The 17,326-nt window shown below is 39.0% G+C and overlaps 1 long non-coding RNA gene across 1 annotated transcript in view; it reads left to right on the top strand.

The window, feature by feature from the left end:
• The window catches only part of LOC109967144 (uncharacterized), a 32,693-nt gene extending 20,041 nt beyond the window's left edge, over positions 1-12,652 (top strand). Inside the window, exons 2-3 of the long non-coding RNA XR_002275892.1 lie at positions 8,995-9,076; positions 9,513-12,652. This is a non-coding gene — a long non-coding RNA (uncharacterized LOC109967144). The remainder of the gene's footprint in view (positions 1-8,994; positions 9,077-9,512) is intronic.
• Positions 12,653-17,326: the final 4,674 nt, after the last annotated feature.

Genomic DNA, 17,326 nt, shown 5'->3' with positions numbered 1-17,326 from the left:
TTCCTTTCAAATGTATTAGTTTTGAATACTTCTGAAACAAATTTGAGTTTTTTACCTCTGGTGTGATGAAATGAGGTCACTGTGGTCTCAGTAATGGCTAAACTTTAAGGTACCCTGTGACTTTTTTCATCAGTGTGGTGCTGTAGAGTAGAGTTTTGATTTGTGGGTCCCTGTAATGTTCATATAATGCATTTTGCTATAGGGATTCACATGCATGCCATCAGTACAAGAGTAATGTAATACCCATTTTGACCGACTTCAGGAGGCACTAGTGCATATCGACAGTTGGCAGGAATGATGTGCCATTAAAGAAGACGGCAATGCAAAAATAAAAGAGGAGAAGAAGACTAAATGCCATCAAGTAAACAATGGTGTTTTAAGTTCCTTTAAAAAGGGTTTTTGCACATACTTTGAGAAGGTTAATGCTATATATATATATATATGTGTGTATGTGTTAGGTATTGTGAAGGTCAGTGTGTGTGTGGTCAGTGGTTCGCTGTGAAATCTGGTGGAAAATCTGGATAGCTCGTGCAGCTTGAAATAAGAACTTTTTATTTGGTAGAATTTTGATTGGTGGCAGCACAGCAATATGTAAACAACACTAACATTATTATGTTAATGTGAAATCTGGTGGAAAATCTGGATAGCTCATGTGCAGCTTCGGTAAAAATAAGAACTTTTTATTTGGTAGATTTTTGATTGGTGGCAGCACAGCAATATGTAAACAACACTAACATTATTATGTAAAGTTGATATGGTGAATGTGTTGCAGTTGCCTATTCATATAAGCAGCAGGTACAAAGTGACTTTATCCTTCACTTGGAGTCGTTTCTGGGCACCTGTTAAATCCAAGTGCAATTTCCTTTTTTCTTTTAACACTGTTTTGGTCTTCACTAAGTCCTGAGGGGAAATGTCTGGCTCATTAGCTGCTAAATGCTCCACTATGTTCACCAGCTAGTTACTAACCTTGTCTGCTGTTTGGTACTGTGCAGGTATTGTACAGTGGATTTTAATAAAAGAGAGCTGTCACTGCAGCACAAATCATGTTTGATGGCAGCAGTGCAAGTGGATAAAACGGTAGAATTTCAGGCTGTTAAACCAACACAATGAGCAGAAAGATGGTAAAATGTTTTAGAGCTCAGAACTGCAGAGTGGGATGATGATACATTTTCACTTTGTCTGAACAAGTGACCATGTTTTACATTATATCTTTACATTAGTCAGAAAGACAGTTTGATTATTGCAAGTAAGTCTCAAAATTGTGCAATAACTTCTTGCTGATGACCTTTTTCCTAGTTTTGTAATGTACCTCCTGAATCGCCAAGCAGATGTTCCTCTTCAGCCCAGTGGATGTGCTGGTGAGGCTGCTCCATGGGGAGCACTCGCTGTGTTTTCGGTTTGAATGGCAGAACATTGCATTAAAATGCTGTGTAACACAGGCCGATGATTAGCCGCTACAAGGAGTAGTTGTTTTTGTGGCCATTAGTCATAGTCAAGGATTTTGATCAAGTCGATGTTTCGCTTCACCTCATGTCAAGTGCTGGAGGATTGATTTCCTCTTTGCTGGTTTGTTTCAGAAACTAGTGGGTTAGTGTGGGGGGTAGGTTTGTAATCACACTGCTGAAATGCAGTAAATGCTGAGATTATTGTTGTCTGTTTTCAGACCATGGGAGCCAAACTGAACCCTAAATATAATTTGTTTATTTTAACTTGTTGGTCCTGCATGTTATGCCGTATGGTGTATTTGACAATTGCCGATTGCGTCATCAAACCTTAACAGTAAAAACACTTTTATTACAAGGCCTGCAAACATCTCAGACAACTTGTTTTGACTTCTGCATTTCTGTTTAGCTAACGTGGAGCGATGCCCTGATGTGTCTTCTGTCAGCCTGTCAGCTGCTTACTTTCTGTGCGGCGTTCGCCTGGGAAAGACCAAACAGTAATCTACAAAAGCACACTGTGGCAAACTGTCAGGGCTGAAGCTTGTCCCGCTGTCCTCGTCTCTATATCAAAAAGCTTTGCCTCTCTCTTTGATGTTGTGGCACCTCAGTGCTGCTGCGTATGATGCCCCCAGCTTTTCTTAACATTCATCCCCTGTCAGTCCAGCTGACATCAGTCAAAAACCCTGCATTAATGAATGCTCTCCAGTCTGCATGATATGGTTTTGTCACTCAAGAACACTCACTCCAAGCATATGACTGCAAAACAGTGGCTGAATGTTGATGTGGGTGTTTGGAGACAGGCACAGCAGCAGCAGTTTCATTAAAGTGATGCAAAAAGGCCAAGATATCATGAATTTTAGTCATTTTTATGGTATGCACTGGATTCTACAATTCCCCTAGTGCCTGGTAAACAGATGTTTTTCAAACTGCATGTTCTCTACTATTAAAGCAGACAAGTAAGATAAGCATGTCATTTGTACTACCCACAAGTCCACAATGGATATTTTGAAGAGATGTTTTATTCTGATTCATCAAGTGTGACAGCACCATTTGGTGCCCTACTCTAATAAGGTATTAAAATATTTGAAATATTAAATTAATATTCATAAGTATAGTAATTTCTGCTACACACTGCTTTTTCAGATTTGCATTACAGGTCAAATACCCTTTTAAAATCAATTTCCATGAGGTCACCAGTCGTGTTACAGAGCAACGTGGATGCTATGCAGTTTATGGTCCTGACTCAACCCTGGCTCAAAGGAAAACATAACATATGCAAGAAGCTGCCAAGATGCTAATGTTCATACGAGTTTAATGACAAAAATTACAACAGAAGAATGAGCAAGATCCCCTGCCAAAGGAAATAAATAAAGGGAAACCCTGAGCCTCGCTGCACATCGGGCTGTCAGGTTCGGGCTTCCTCCCCAGCCTAAAGCTGTATAACTAAACTATGAAGTAAAGTTAAAGATTGCTGCCATTGACTCCTCTACTCAACTAATGCAAACATAATTTGAGCATAATACAACACGCAGCAAAATGGGATCTGTGCTGCTGGTGAAGGCAGCCACAACAGGTCCTCCCTCTCAGGCTTTTATGTGGCCAGGTGAGCCTGCTTTACTCATCAGCAACTGTAAAGGGGAGAGAGACAGAAGCACATCTGAGTCATCATGAAAGTGTAACTATATCTGCAAGCATCATTTAAATTCCTACAGCTATAATAGTAAAAAGTGAACGTTGACAATGCAGTACTGTCCTCTAACAGGGCTGCAGCATCTTGCACTAGTTTATGCTGTTAACCATAATGATCCCTTGATTGATGCTGACACATGAACCGGGTCACATTTGTGATCTGCCATGTTTGTCTTATTCTGGTATGAATGCATGTTGACAATGACATTGCATTACAAACACCTAAAAATAAAGTGGAATTCTGGTCAGACACTATTTAGACCCGTGATGTACTCTAAAGATCCAAAAATGTTTTGTTTTGTAGGTCATGTGTGGCTTTCTTTCTCACTTTGCGGTAGGCCCTCATCACTCTTCTTAGCTGAGTCATACCTTTGTGTACATATGGTGTACGGCATACACACATTCCCACAGCACATTTTTCTGTTTGAGCAAATACTCCTTTATGTGCAAAAACACAGTGCACCTGGCCTTTTTTGGTTTTACTGACTACTTGCTTCTTGTCTGAAGTACTACACTTGTATTGTGTGTCTGTGCTAATATTTAAGATGAGTTCACACATAAGGTTGTTTTCTTTACTTTAATGCACTACCAAAATGCTGTCAGCGCAGTGATTGGTGTGAAGGACAAATATTTTGCACCAGAAACACTTTAATCCCAAAATATTTACTCATGACAATCAAAAATCAAGGTGGCAAATTAACTGTTTAAAGCTCACTTCAGACCAGATACTCCCACAGGCTGTCATTTCTCTGCAAAACACTGTCTGTACTTACTTCATACTTTAGTTTCTAAAGTAAATGGCTTCCTTTAACATGTTTAAATCTTTTTGCTGGATTATTGTGATGTAGTACTTTCCTTGTAAAGGTCACTTCAGAAATCAGGAGAACGCTCACAGTTCTTAGAGGAGGGAAATCTAGAAACTTGTTTATAGAATAATTCTAGACTTGACTTTAGCTGATTGACACATTGGTGGAATTGGGGGAAATTCTTGTACAAGCCAGTGACAGATAAGTGATTTTGCATGGCCATACGTGGCTAGAGATGTCAACAGCATGTTTACATGAAAGCTGAAGGAAATGGCTTTTATGTATCTACATTAGTTATTAGCCTAGCAGCCCATCTAATTATGTAGCAAGCATGGTAATCAATCACAGGCCAAATTGAATTTGGATTGGATTTCTGTGGTCTCTGTGGTGAGTAACGGATTATCCAGAGCTGAAGGTTTGACTTTGACTATGACATTCCAGACGAGCTCGGGCAGAAATTAGTTGCATGCTGTGGGAGAATGGTGACATAAGTAGCAGTGTAATAACACACTGGGGCAGGTTTTCCAGCTAATGCTATGTCCCATCACCACTAGGGATGAAGACACATATTTTTGGTAAATACACTATATATTTATTATACTATCTTTATTATACTAGCAGTACAACATGTTGGCAACAAACAGGAAAAGGAAGCTAAAAAGTGAAAAAGTAGAGCAAGAGAGAATGAGGCAAAGTTGCATCTAAAAGCTTCAGCACATGTACATAATAAAGAAAGCAGTAAGTATTCAATACTGTATGTATGGAAACACTCTGTTAAGAAGACTTCTGTCACAGCCACAACACCGCCAGACAGATAAAAACTGACCATAGGCCATATTGACTCATTTTAATGCTGGGAAAAGACATTTGGGATGCTTTATAAAATGAAATGTAGTCAGTCTACGGATTAAAAACATCTCCACCTAATGACTTCTAATTAACCATGTTCTTTAACAAATCAAGTGTGAGCTGGGGTTATTTAGTCAAATGGATTCAGGACAGTTATAACAGTGCATGGATAGAATTTCAGTAAAATTACTCCAAAAATAACTTTAATAACTCAGTTGCAGATCTTCCTTTTCTACCCAAGATATTAAGAAAATGAATTACTCTAAGAACATCACAATCCTGTCAACTCTGACAGCCTGGTGGAAAGCAAACAAAATCACTAAATCATCACTTGCACCATGTAGATACACTCCTATTTGGCACAACCCTGATTTTCAACTGCACACCGTAATAATCCTATCTATTTCCCAACATGGCAACACAAAGGAATCACTCACACCACCTATTTGAAAATAACTAGTTCATATCATTGAATACACTGATCCAGAAGTACGAAGTTCAGAGAGAACAGTTCCTCCAGTACAATCAACTAAAATCCACAATTAAGTCAAAGATTAGTGTAACCAATAACCCACTACAACCCTCCAAATTAATTGAAGAGATTATGAAAATTACATATTCCAAGAAAATGATATCCAAGCTATATAAACTGATATCAAATACAGCTTCAACAATAACAATACCTAAACTCAACTGGGAAAACGATTTAACTCTCCCTCAGCTCCGACTCCTGGACAGAAATTTGCAATAACATCTTTTCTATGACCAGCAATGTAAACTTACAACTTATACAATACAAGACCATTTATAGGACCCATAATACAGAAAGTAAAATGTTCAAAATGGGTTTTACCGACACAAACATCTGCTCACAGTGCACACAGTGACAATTATTTTCATGCTACTTGGACCTGCCAACCAGTTCATTCCCTCTGGATAGCACTGACAGAGAAACTCTCCACCATCTTGGGCCGTAGAATCCCTCCTTCTCCATCACTTTGCTTACTCGGTAAAATCATAGAAATCAGATATTGTCAGGCTTGCTCTGCTCCACATGTCCCTCTCTCCCTCCCGCTCTCTCTCTCCCTCTTCTTTTGGCAGGTAATTTGTCTCGGGCATGGCATACACCTGTGCTGACCTCCACAGCTGTGATCAATTGACCATCAGCCACAGCTTACTTAAGGGCTGGGCAGAGGCTTCCACGGGGCCAGTTTGTTGCAGAATTATGCTACAACTTTTTTTTTTTTTTTTTTTAAATATAGTGTCTTTGTTTCAATAGAGAAAAAAAGTGTGAGCCAGGGTGAACATAAGAAAGGTACAGCTGCAATTTTGGCTTTTGCTAAAGTTTGCAAAATGCAGATTTGTTAAATGTCCTGGCATTTAGCTTCCCTCCATCTGTTACGATGTTAATACTCCTGGTTAATGAATCTTGCTCAGTGTGTTTAGCCTCAAAATAATTTGTTTTAGCTCTTGAGTAACAGCCATGTCAAACCCAACAACGCAGCCAAACCTGATGACAAAAACATATTTTTCAGGCAGATATAGTTTGCACCTGCCTTCCAAAATGTCCAGTAGAAGTGTTTTCTGATCTGATGCCGCTGTTGGAAGTCAGAGCTAAGGAATGACATCACACCCGAGCTAACTACATTCCAGTTTTCAGTTAACCATAATACCTGTTGAGCCATTTTAGCTATTGTTAGCAATACGTTTATAACAATACATTTGTGCATACTAACACTGTAGCAACATGTTAACAAATAGAAGCTGGACGGTACTGTGTGTACGACTGAGTGCTAACAAAGAACATATTACTACACTTTGTTACTGCTGATGAATGGAGAGCAGCCATCGTGGATTTAGAGTTTGGGGTTGGTGAAGTTCATCTGCCTTTCTGAGCCAGAAATAGGATTTCTTGTGGTATTTTAATTTAGTGACGTCAAAATGTATTTTAAAACCATTTTGACTGCATCTCTCACATATTGGGTCACTTTAATAACTAGGTTCCTAGCTAACTAGCAGAATTAACTGTGCTATCTACAACAACAGGACACTGAACTAGTTTGCTTTTCTGTACGAGTCATTAAAAACAGTAAATGCTCAAAACTCCTACTGTTCCCTGTGGAAAACAATGGATCTTAATTGGCTGTTTGAAACAATTTGAAGCTATATGAATCATGTGACCTGCTGCCATTTTTGAACCCTCACACAGGCAATTTTTATTTCATCCATTTGTGTTCTTTGTCAAAGCTTGCCACCTGCATTAAACACGAGTCATTGTGACAGCAAACGGCTCAAGTCATGGATTTGGGTGTGTCAGTGGCTAATGTAGCTTTGAGCCTCTAACCTACAGCAGAGTTATGGTGCAGCTATGGGGGCCTGGTAAGCTCACTTCTTCCTAACTCAACACCCCCATTTTTCTTTCATTTCCAAACATGTAGTCTTCAGACCCATCTGTAGCTGACTCAACTGTGACTCCAGCCAGTGTGTCCAATTTTGCAGCTCCCTCTGGAGCCACAGAGGTTTTATACAACCTTTCCCACATATTCAGTACTTAGCAAGACCTGTAAAGAGACTAATGTATAAAACCAGGAGAGTTCCCCTTTAAGGTTAGGGAAAAATCACATTGAACAAATGACAGGACATCGTCACTGAACATGTCTTTGACAACAGGACGATTCATTCAAATTCCGCTTTTTACTTATTGATATAAATCAAAACTTGTTTCATACAACAGCAGCAGTGATTGACTCCCTGAGGGAGTTTTTGTGCTACAAATACCTCAGAAGATGGAAATGCAAAAACAATCTCCACAATTTGTTTGAGATGGAAATTGAAGTATGAGACATTTTATTGAAGAATCAGTATGTGGTTCTACGAAGCTGTGATGACTTCCTGTTTCCGCTCTGTCTGTTTGCTTGAGACACAGCAGATAAATTTAGATGAATTGAGGGATCAGAAATACAGGCTGGGGTGACAAAGTCAGCATTTGAATCTTTTATTTATATCTACATTGGAACAATAACCTTCCAGCATACAAACCCCCGCAAATATAAACACACAGCTGTTTTGCATAATGTTGAATGCTCTCACTGGGAGACAGACTGAAAATCTGAAACACAGCGGTTGAGTGGATATTAACTCACCTTGTGTGGTGTGGCAGTCTCATGCAGCGCCTGGTTTGTGTTCAGGTTTCAAATGTCACTCCCCCTCTACATAGTTTTGATCCATATCTGTGACAGCTGTCATTCAGTATTTCTCAGCACTGCCAGGGTTTCCCTTTTCTTTTTATTTTGTGACGATCATTTCAAAGATTCTTTCTTTGTACTAATGGTAACCAAGAAAAAGAATGTGTAGTTGTACCCTTGTATCATCACATGCTATTATGTGTGGCAGCTTAGATGTTGGGTTAGTATTTTGAGTTTGGGTTTATTTATTTGCAGAAATGTCATCTCCATATTTGTTGCATATTCTCTCTGTTTGATAAGCTACTGGTGAGTCTGTCTCCTCCTCCTACTTCTTCCGCAGAATTTGTAAAGTGTGACTTTGGAAGGTTATACAGTATGACAGTTTCTCCCAAGCAATTACTGGTTTCTTTTTATATCTCATTTTCAAACTTTTTATATTTTCAGCATTTATGTATATTTTCATAATGGAAAATATAATCCTAGAAAATTCAGCAAATATTTTCTTTCAATCTGTTTTTCAAGCAAAGCACTTAATGGAGGTTACAAAGTTGTGGGCAAAGCTGTGGAATATCACAGCTAACCCTAGAGCTGATATTAGTACCACTCAAAGTATGTACGTTGAATATAAAACTGCAGCCAGCATCTGGTTAGCTTAGCCTAGCATAAAGCGTGAAAACAGGAGAACAGCTATCCAGCATCTGTCCAAAGCTAAAAAACCAAAACTGGCTAAAAGCAACTTGTGACAAACAGTTATTAGTTTTTTAGGTTGATTCCTATTGCTAGTAATTACTGGAAAAAAAAAATGTTAAAAATAACAAAAAGAAAATTTAGTTTTTAATGCACTAGGCTAATGTTTGCAGTAGTTTAAATGCTTAATCTCTGATGTAAATTAAGCCAAGGTAAGATTACAAAAAGCAATAGAATCCTTCTCTGTGGCAGTGACTTAACACTAAAAACAAGAGCTTCTGTACCTTCCTACAATTCAAAGTAAACAGGCTGCTTTTGTCCTTCCATTTGTTTAAGGTTCTTCCATCTTATTGCAATGACAAAGCAACCTTCAGAGGCTTTGAGTCATCAGCATGTGATTTTCAGTGCCACAGCAGAGGTACAGTATGTACACAATTTGACTTCTCAAACAAGCACAGCCCTCTGACTCAAGGTCGCTTTGGCAGTTTTGTATACAGCTAGTGATTCTTTTTATTTATCTATGCTTTAAAAACCGAAAACATTAAACAAACATTACAAGGAGTAATAATACCTAAGGATTTGTTTTGCCTGCACAGATGAATATGACCTAATAGTACAAGGATATAAGGACACTCATTTATGGAATGAAGTTTGTCCAATGAATTCAGCATCAGTTATGGTGGCTGTAACTGAGACCATAGATAAATCCCAATTCCTCTAATTGCATTCACATTTCCCTCACTGAGTCTTTGTCCTGCCCATGTAAGATGCATGAACAAACTACAAAGAGTGAGGAGAAGAGAACATGTTTTAACTGCCATAACATGCCCTTTCCTTCGATCTTTCATGTGAAGCATCCAATCACCATCTGACTTAAAGTGGCATGTCAATCTGTAACAGACTTCTGCGAAGGATACGAAGGATGTATCCTTGGTTACAGCTCTTCCAGTCAGCCACCTCACTCCTCAAAGCAGAAATAAGAGCCTTTGGACATCCTTCATCATGGCAGACCACGGCAACTTCTGGACCAAGAACTGAGGAATGATAAAATAAGAGAACTGGGATTCAGCAAATGTCACTCCTCATGGCTGCATCTGTGCCTAGCATATCTGAGTTTGTGTACTGAAAACGGCTACCTGCGGGGTTTTTATTAGTACAGTAGGGCGATGAAAGCTATGAAACTCAACCACATTGAACCAGTGCATTTCACTGAGGGAGTGTTTTAAATCTAGGAGCAGAGCAACACAAGTGGAAAGCTGTCTGACCGTCTCTGCATTAGAAAGCTGTTACTTGACATTGAATTGCTTTTTTTTTTTTTTTTTTCTCTCTCTGTTGGGGATGCTACACATTACTTCTGTTTTAACTTTTTCTACATTATAATATATTGGTTACATTTATGTGAGTTATGTTGGTCTATACAAACTATCTCTGAAAAGGTGACAAACATCCTCCACCTCAGTATTTTATCCAACACCACAGCTTAAAACCAATGACCATGATTTGCAGCAGCCTACTGATAGTGTTGTTTTCATCTTCACCAGGTTGACAATGAGGATAAAATGTCACATTTCAACATGTTGTCTCAGATGTTTTCGAGACAGGTTTATGTGCTATGGCAGCGAGGACAACAGGCCGTATGCATCACACTCACTGGAACACACAATTAATTGAATGTGGCAGTGTGATTACTGTACAGCTCCTCTCTGCCCGATTCAATTCCCAAACAGGAGATAACAAGATAGTGGATGGCAGTATATCCTACACAAAGTCTATGTGCTAATGCAGGCTGTGTTTTCCATTTGATATGCAGCTGTCTCCAGGCCTGCTATTTCTGCTGTCAGAAGTGAAAAGAGAATGGAGTGAGATGAAAAAGGCCAGTTCACAGCAGGAGGACTCGAGCAACAATAAGCTCACCCACCCCGACAAAACCGATCATTCGCTAAAATAAACTTTGCCATTTTATATTACGGTTTTTCTGTTTTTGACCAATGGGACAAACTAATACCTATTTCTTTGTTTTTTTTTTCTGGAGAATGTTTATGCTGTCTTTGAGGTTTTAGGTGATGGAACTAGGTCGTAGTAAAACAGAAAACACTTTGAGTCTTGTGTTTAAAGCTGCCTCCTGGCTCAGTCTGCATAGGCAGTGGGGTTAATTAGGAAACCTACTTTACTGATGTGTTTCAAATGATGAAATAAAAAATTAACAGACAGCCCTTTCACGCCAGCGGGAAACCATGGCAGATAAACGAGGAGAACACCCTGTCCTGGTTACAAGCGCTCTCAGAAAATACTGTATCTGGCTGCTCCCATGGCATAACAAGGAACACAAGTACTACAGCACTAATGTTGTGATCAAAGTGGATTGTGTTCCCTCTGACATACACTCCTTTAAAACTGCCTTGTGATAACTTTTCTAAAAGTTTTTTTCTATATACTAGAGAAGAGGCCAATATACTTCAAAAGCCGTAAAAGTAGCAAAGCATAACTAAAGGTGGTCCCGAGATAGAAGTTTAAAAGTGATATAAAAATTCTGCCTTTATCTGCAGGATATTTAAAGCCACAATCAAGCATGTCTTTCTAAAATATCTGGAAGGTTTCCACATTTGTTATAAAATGATATATAGTCAGGGCCCGTTAGTTCAGATTCATCAGTGTGACAGGAGAAGAGTTAAAAAAAGCAAAGATAAAGGAGACGTTACAGGAAGATGCACTTTAGTGCTGCTGTGCTGAAATTTCATTAAACTTATGAAGGCATAGTAAAAAGCTGATTGCAGGAGGCAAGTACTTCCACTGACTTTCAGAAAGGATTGCTTGAGGGAGGGTTATTGTGGTGTTGATCTAATAAACTGTGTGATCGCAGTCAATTAAAGGTAATGGCATTATTGATTATGTTGACATCATCTAGAAGACCTTATAATGGAGTTGGTTTCTGAGCTCTAATCAACACTGGTACATGGGCACTTGGGATTCTCTTCTTAAAAGCGTGATTTTGAGAAATTAATATCAAGCAGACAAGTTGAATGAAAGTCGCACCAGGATACCCAGATGTGTCACAGTAAGTAAATGTGATGGCATAGTTTAAAAACGGCAGGCTTCCATGTTCTGTCATTCGGTAAAGGGCTAGGAGTATACCCGGGTTTATCAGCACCTATTCATATAGAAGGCTTGAACTAAAACAAAGATATGGGCTATAAAACCAAAATGATGAGCTGTAAGACACTACAATACACCAGAGAGCCGAGGGGAACTGCAGAGCTGATGATAATGCCCTTTGGGTTTGCCACCGAGGGCGACGCCTTTGTCATTGAATATAAAAAAAAAAAAAAATTGATCAGTGCAGCTTTAAGATGTTGAGTTTAACTAAAATGGGCATTGAACAGCTCTACTGGTGCAAAGGTGCAGGAACCAAGAGTCTTACTGGCTCAAGACGGAGTGACTCGTGTCTGTGAGGAGTTGATAGGGCTGTTGATCAATACCACAGTCTCCACCATTATGTGAAGACCTGCTGAGCCTTCTGGCTTCCTTGTTAAGGGTTTTATTAAGATGTGTTTTTACTTCCAGGCATTTCCTCTGACTATATAGAAATAAAACCCCACATGAATTGGATTTCCAAGACCCCTCTGTCAGATAGGTTCAGCTCAGTCATATAAAATGATGTTTCAAGTGAGCAACAGCTACAGTTTCTTGTGCAAATGCCAATACCTCTTGGTCTCAAGTCATAAAAGGAAAGAAAATAGCAAAACCTTATGTGAAGTATTCTACTGACAATTGGAGGGTTGTGTGATGTGCAGTGCTTTCAAAAGATTTGGTGACATTCACTGTACTAATTACTTATCATTTGTAGACTACTAGCTATCTGGACAACCTGATCATTTATTCACTCTTCTGATATCTTTGGGCACCTTTCATTCATTTCATTTTTCGGTCCAGTCCTCCAACAGGTGACTTTTGTGGGGACCTTTAAATGCATCAGCCCCTGTTTTGTCCCCCCCACATATAGACATGTATTCTTCATTTTTGTTTGAAAAGGAATAAACATTTCAACAATCCATGCATGGATCTTTACACTATACTTTAAATAATCAGTTTAATTTTTGAAACCCCCTCCCAAACTTTTGTTTTGAGGTTTGCAAGATGACCTTAATGTCATTTAAGTGGTGAGATGCAACTATATTTTGCACTGCCCAGTGTCCTTTCACTTCATGTTTGACTTTCTGGTGTGCTCTACCATGCTGGCTTACTTCTTTTACTTACTGGCTTCTATGTGTTTTAAGGATTTTTGCTTTTTGTAATGCTGAGGAATCAAAGGTGATCATATGGAAGTCAAATTTCAAGGATCAGTGCCTCTTGATGCCAAGTGTTCCTCTTAAAATGAACTTCAGGAGCTCTGTAATGCCCTCTCTGTGGTTTGTAGTCCTTGTGGAACTTAATAATACAGATTCAGCCTTCTGACTTTGCTTTCAAAGCACCCATCATCTGTAAAAAGAAAAATATTTCATTGACCAATTTATCTTAGTTTTATCCTGAATATATATCTGACAGCGAACAGACATGTTTCACAACTTTATAAGGGTTCTGGGAAGGAGTCAGGATGTCATCCAACTTGTTAGCTTGATGAGGTTTTTTTGGAGCTAAATGTGGGTGGCTAAATAATTCACCATACACCCGTTTAGCTCTGGGTGCGGTTCAGTTGAGACCTGTCTCCTAAATAATTTAGCTTGTTAAGTCTTTTATTAAAAGCTCTATCAAATATTTATGTCACACTGGGACCTCTCACAACCTTCCTCCTCTTATGATCACCACCATGGGCAGTTACACTAACTGACAGTTGTTGTCCCTGTGGAGTTGGGCGCTGACAACCCAATCACATCACTTAATTGTGTGTAACACCTTAGAACTAGAAAGACTGCTTGGAACGGATCTCATAATACTTGTTACACTGAATGTATCCGTTTCCAAGAAGTAGTTTGAATTATACAGAGGTACATGAAATGAAATTAAGAGCAATATATTAAAAAGTAATTTAACTTGTCACAATGTTCCAGGAGTTAAATGAGTAAGTGCAGAGGGTTTTGGAAGGACTTGGCATCCAAGTAGCCAGCGTAAGGTTCTGCTGTGGATTTGAGGCCCAGCAGAGGATTGTCTGTCACAGGGCAAACATTTCACTTAACAGCAGATTGCTCGGCGGAGCAACAGAGTTTGTGTGACCTCTCCAGGGAAATGGCCTAAATGGTGTCACTTGTACTCACAGTGGAGTAGAGGGTGGACCGAATGGGCCACTTTGTTGGTTGCAAAAGAAATCCAAGTAAAAGATAACCGCTTTGGTCAGATCAAACGTGGCCTGGATGTAGAAATGTTTTTTGATTTGGTTTTTCTCAGAGAGCCTTGTGTGATCACTCAAAAATAGAACCTAAAATGTTGCTCACAAACATTTTCCTTGATGAATGAAGCAGTACTGTAACTCAAGATGGAGTATCCTGCAGAGAGAACTAGCATAAAGTAAATGCTTTTCTAGGTTTCAGGAGTAAGAAAACATTTTTCATCATGAAAATGAAAAAAAAAAAAATACAGCTGTAAACATGGCCAACAGTATGTCGGTTACTCCATTTGTAGGGAAAGAGGTGTATTAAAAAAAAAAAAAAGTAATCTTTTTGCAATGTCATTGATGGGTTGTCAGCCATAAGAATGAGCAGGAAGGTGTATATGTTTTTACACATTAAAGATGAGTAGGATAACGGGTCACTATTGATGGATAAAGCAGATGTTCTTCACTGATGTATAATAAAATATAGATTGCAGACTCCAGAAACATTTCATTTTTTCAGAAAGACTAAATTAAAACCCTGCATCCTCAGTTGGGACTGAATTTGTCTTTGATTCTGACCCTTCATGGAAATGTTAGTACTAAATTGCTGGAATTCCCCTTTTACTTTCAAATTTGAAAATTTGTAATATCAAATACGTTTCCCACAGTTACTGTCCAGCATTTTCTTGTCTGACATTAATATTATAGCTCATGATGTATGGAGGGACTGACTGTTACCCAGCTGGGTCAGTGATTGGAGTCAATTGGAAGTCATTAGATAGCAGTGTACATAACAGAACAGTCAATTGCCCCTAAAGGTGAGGTGGAGTAAAATTGACACAGATGCCTGGTGAAAACTCAGAGTACAAATAATCTGCACAGAAAAGACAAAACATATCTGTGCAGTGCTCTGAGGCCACAGAGCTAATCAATAAAACACATTTCCAACTATTTATATGCTGCATATTAATGTTTTAAGTTTAGATTTACAGCCATGGTCAGAAATATCGGCACCCCTGCATTTCTGCCAGATAATGCACCATTTCTCCCAGAAAATTGTTGCAATCACAAATTCTTTGGTATTCTCATGTTTATTAATTTATTTTTTGTTTGAATTGGAACAACACAAAAAAAGCAGAGGAAAAAAGTGAATCTGTTAAAGAAGAGGACAGTATGGGGTATAAGGAATCAGAAGAGTAGACAAGTATGCGGGTGCTATTTCCAAATGTCAAGCAATCTGGGTAATGTGTGTAAAACATCGAATATGTTAGACTGCTGCTAGCCACACTAACCTCCCCGCTGCTTTCTGAGTGACCCTGAGTTTAGATGATTACTCTGTCCTGACGCTCAGTGCATTGCAAGTGCATGTAAGCACAGAGTGTTGCACAACACGCAGCATCATGTTGAGAAATGTAAGCCACGACAATTATCTCTGTATGGTTTCTACTGCAAACATGCCAGTTATTGGCACAGCCACCTGCACACACATGAAGTCCTGTAGGTGTGGTGCATGGCCACTCTGAAAATCCTTACTAAATGGCTTTTGCCTGTGATTTAGGTTTAATCTGACAGTAAAACATCGGATACTGTTTGCATGAACATGTCCAGTTACACATTACAAGGCTGAGCACTTTAAAACTGTATCATATAAAAATAAAAGACTCCACTAAACCTTTCAGTGCAGTTCCCATGGCACTGTCAAGTGAAATGTAATTCACTTATGTAATATCAGTGCACACAACATTATCTGGGCGATACCGCATGTATTTCACTTGTACAGTTATTGGACCCCTTTGGTGCTGCCTAGCTTTTCTGAGCACAGCAGCATCCCACCTGGGAGCAGCTGGGTAGAGGGGGCTAGGCAGGGAGGAAATATTGATCATAATAAGCCTGGCAAATGACCTCTGGAGTATTTTTAGACTCAAGTCATATGACTGGGAAGGAAGTGGGCCATTTCCATGAATAAGGAATGAGGTGGTCTTTTCTGTTGGGTGGATTGCCTCTACAGTGATGTCGAGGAGTATGCAAAGCCCTCCCCGGAGACACAGTTAATTATTCAACCCTTCTCTACTCCATGTACACCTCCTTCTGCTCCCCATCTCATGTTGCCTCTACAAGAAAACTGATTGAATTGTTTGCTGATGGAACAACCTCAACCATCTTTAACTTAAAAGCCACTCACCATGAATCAAAGCAAACATTTCTGCTACCTGGTGGCACAGTGCATTTTAATATCCGTATGTAAATGTTTCCCTGGTGCACCAACGGCACATATGGACGTGCCATATTGAAACAAGGGTACAATAATGATGAGACTGGATTAAGAACAGTCTCATGATTTATCATGGTAATATCACAGGTTGCCTCCATATCTTTGTCCATCTGGTCACACATTGTTCCATCAGGCCTGTGTTGTTTCCTCTCTGACATGGCAAAACCATTCTGACTGCTCGGTGTTTAACTGACATTTGAAGATAAGCACAGTTTTATAAAAGTAAAATGGGTCTTTAGTGGGAGCATTACATGGCAAATACACTGGGTAATCTGTCAATCTTTGCACAGGAAAACAAGGTTTGAAAATGCTGTAATTTCATGATTGCACCTCCTGAGCCTTGCTGTTACTCACACACAAACATTCCTAATGAAACCTATATAGTAATCACAGTTGGAGCTTTTTCAAGACAAGGCACAGCGTCTTTTTTTAAAATGTATGTAGTACAATTCACACAGGATAAAGAATAAAACAAGGTGAAAATGGTCAAAATATTGTCCAAAAAATGTTTTTTTAAAGCTAAAAAATAAAAATCAATATTGAAGGATCTTTCAGAGTGTGGAAGCCCTTTTTTGATTTTGAAAAATTGACAATGAAATAAAATACATTAAAAAATAAATAGACAAAGAAAATCGTTGACCTGAAACACAGATATAGAGCAATTAACAATGCAGCAATAAGTTGTACGTTGCCCTGAATGCAAGAGAAGAGACCAAAGTACTTAAGAGAAACCAATTAATTAAAGAAAAACAGCAGTTTTTAGTTTAGATTTGAAAGTGACTATGGGGCACATTTGAGACCATCAAGATGTTGGTTCCATCTGTGTAGCTGAAAGCAGCTTCACCCTGTTTGGTTCTGACTCGAGGTTCTACCAGCTGACTGCCTTCTGAGCCCTGCTGGGTTTATAGCGTTAGGGACGTCGGCAACGTGCATTGTCCCCTCATCACTGAGTGATTTATAAACTAGCAGAAGCTATTAAATTTGTGACATTAGGCTATATACATTAAATCTGACTTGAAGATCGGGAGTGATGTGTTCAGTTTTCCTGGCGGCTCTGTTAATGAGTTGAAACAACTGAAGACATTTTTCAA

This window comes from Monopterus albus, unplaced genomic scaffold (assembly GCF_001952655.1).
Source record: "Monopterus albus unplaced genomic scaffold, M_albus_1.0 scaffold126.1, whole genome shotgun sequence".
In the NCBI taxonomy this organism is placed as follows: domain Eukaryota; kingdom Metazoa; phylum Chordata; class Actinopteri; order Synbranchiformes; family Synbranchidae; genus Monopterus; species Monopterus albus.
This window is presented reverse-complemented; position numbering and strand designations above follow the sequence as displayed.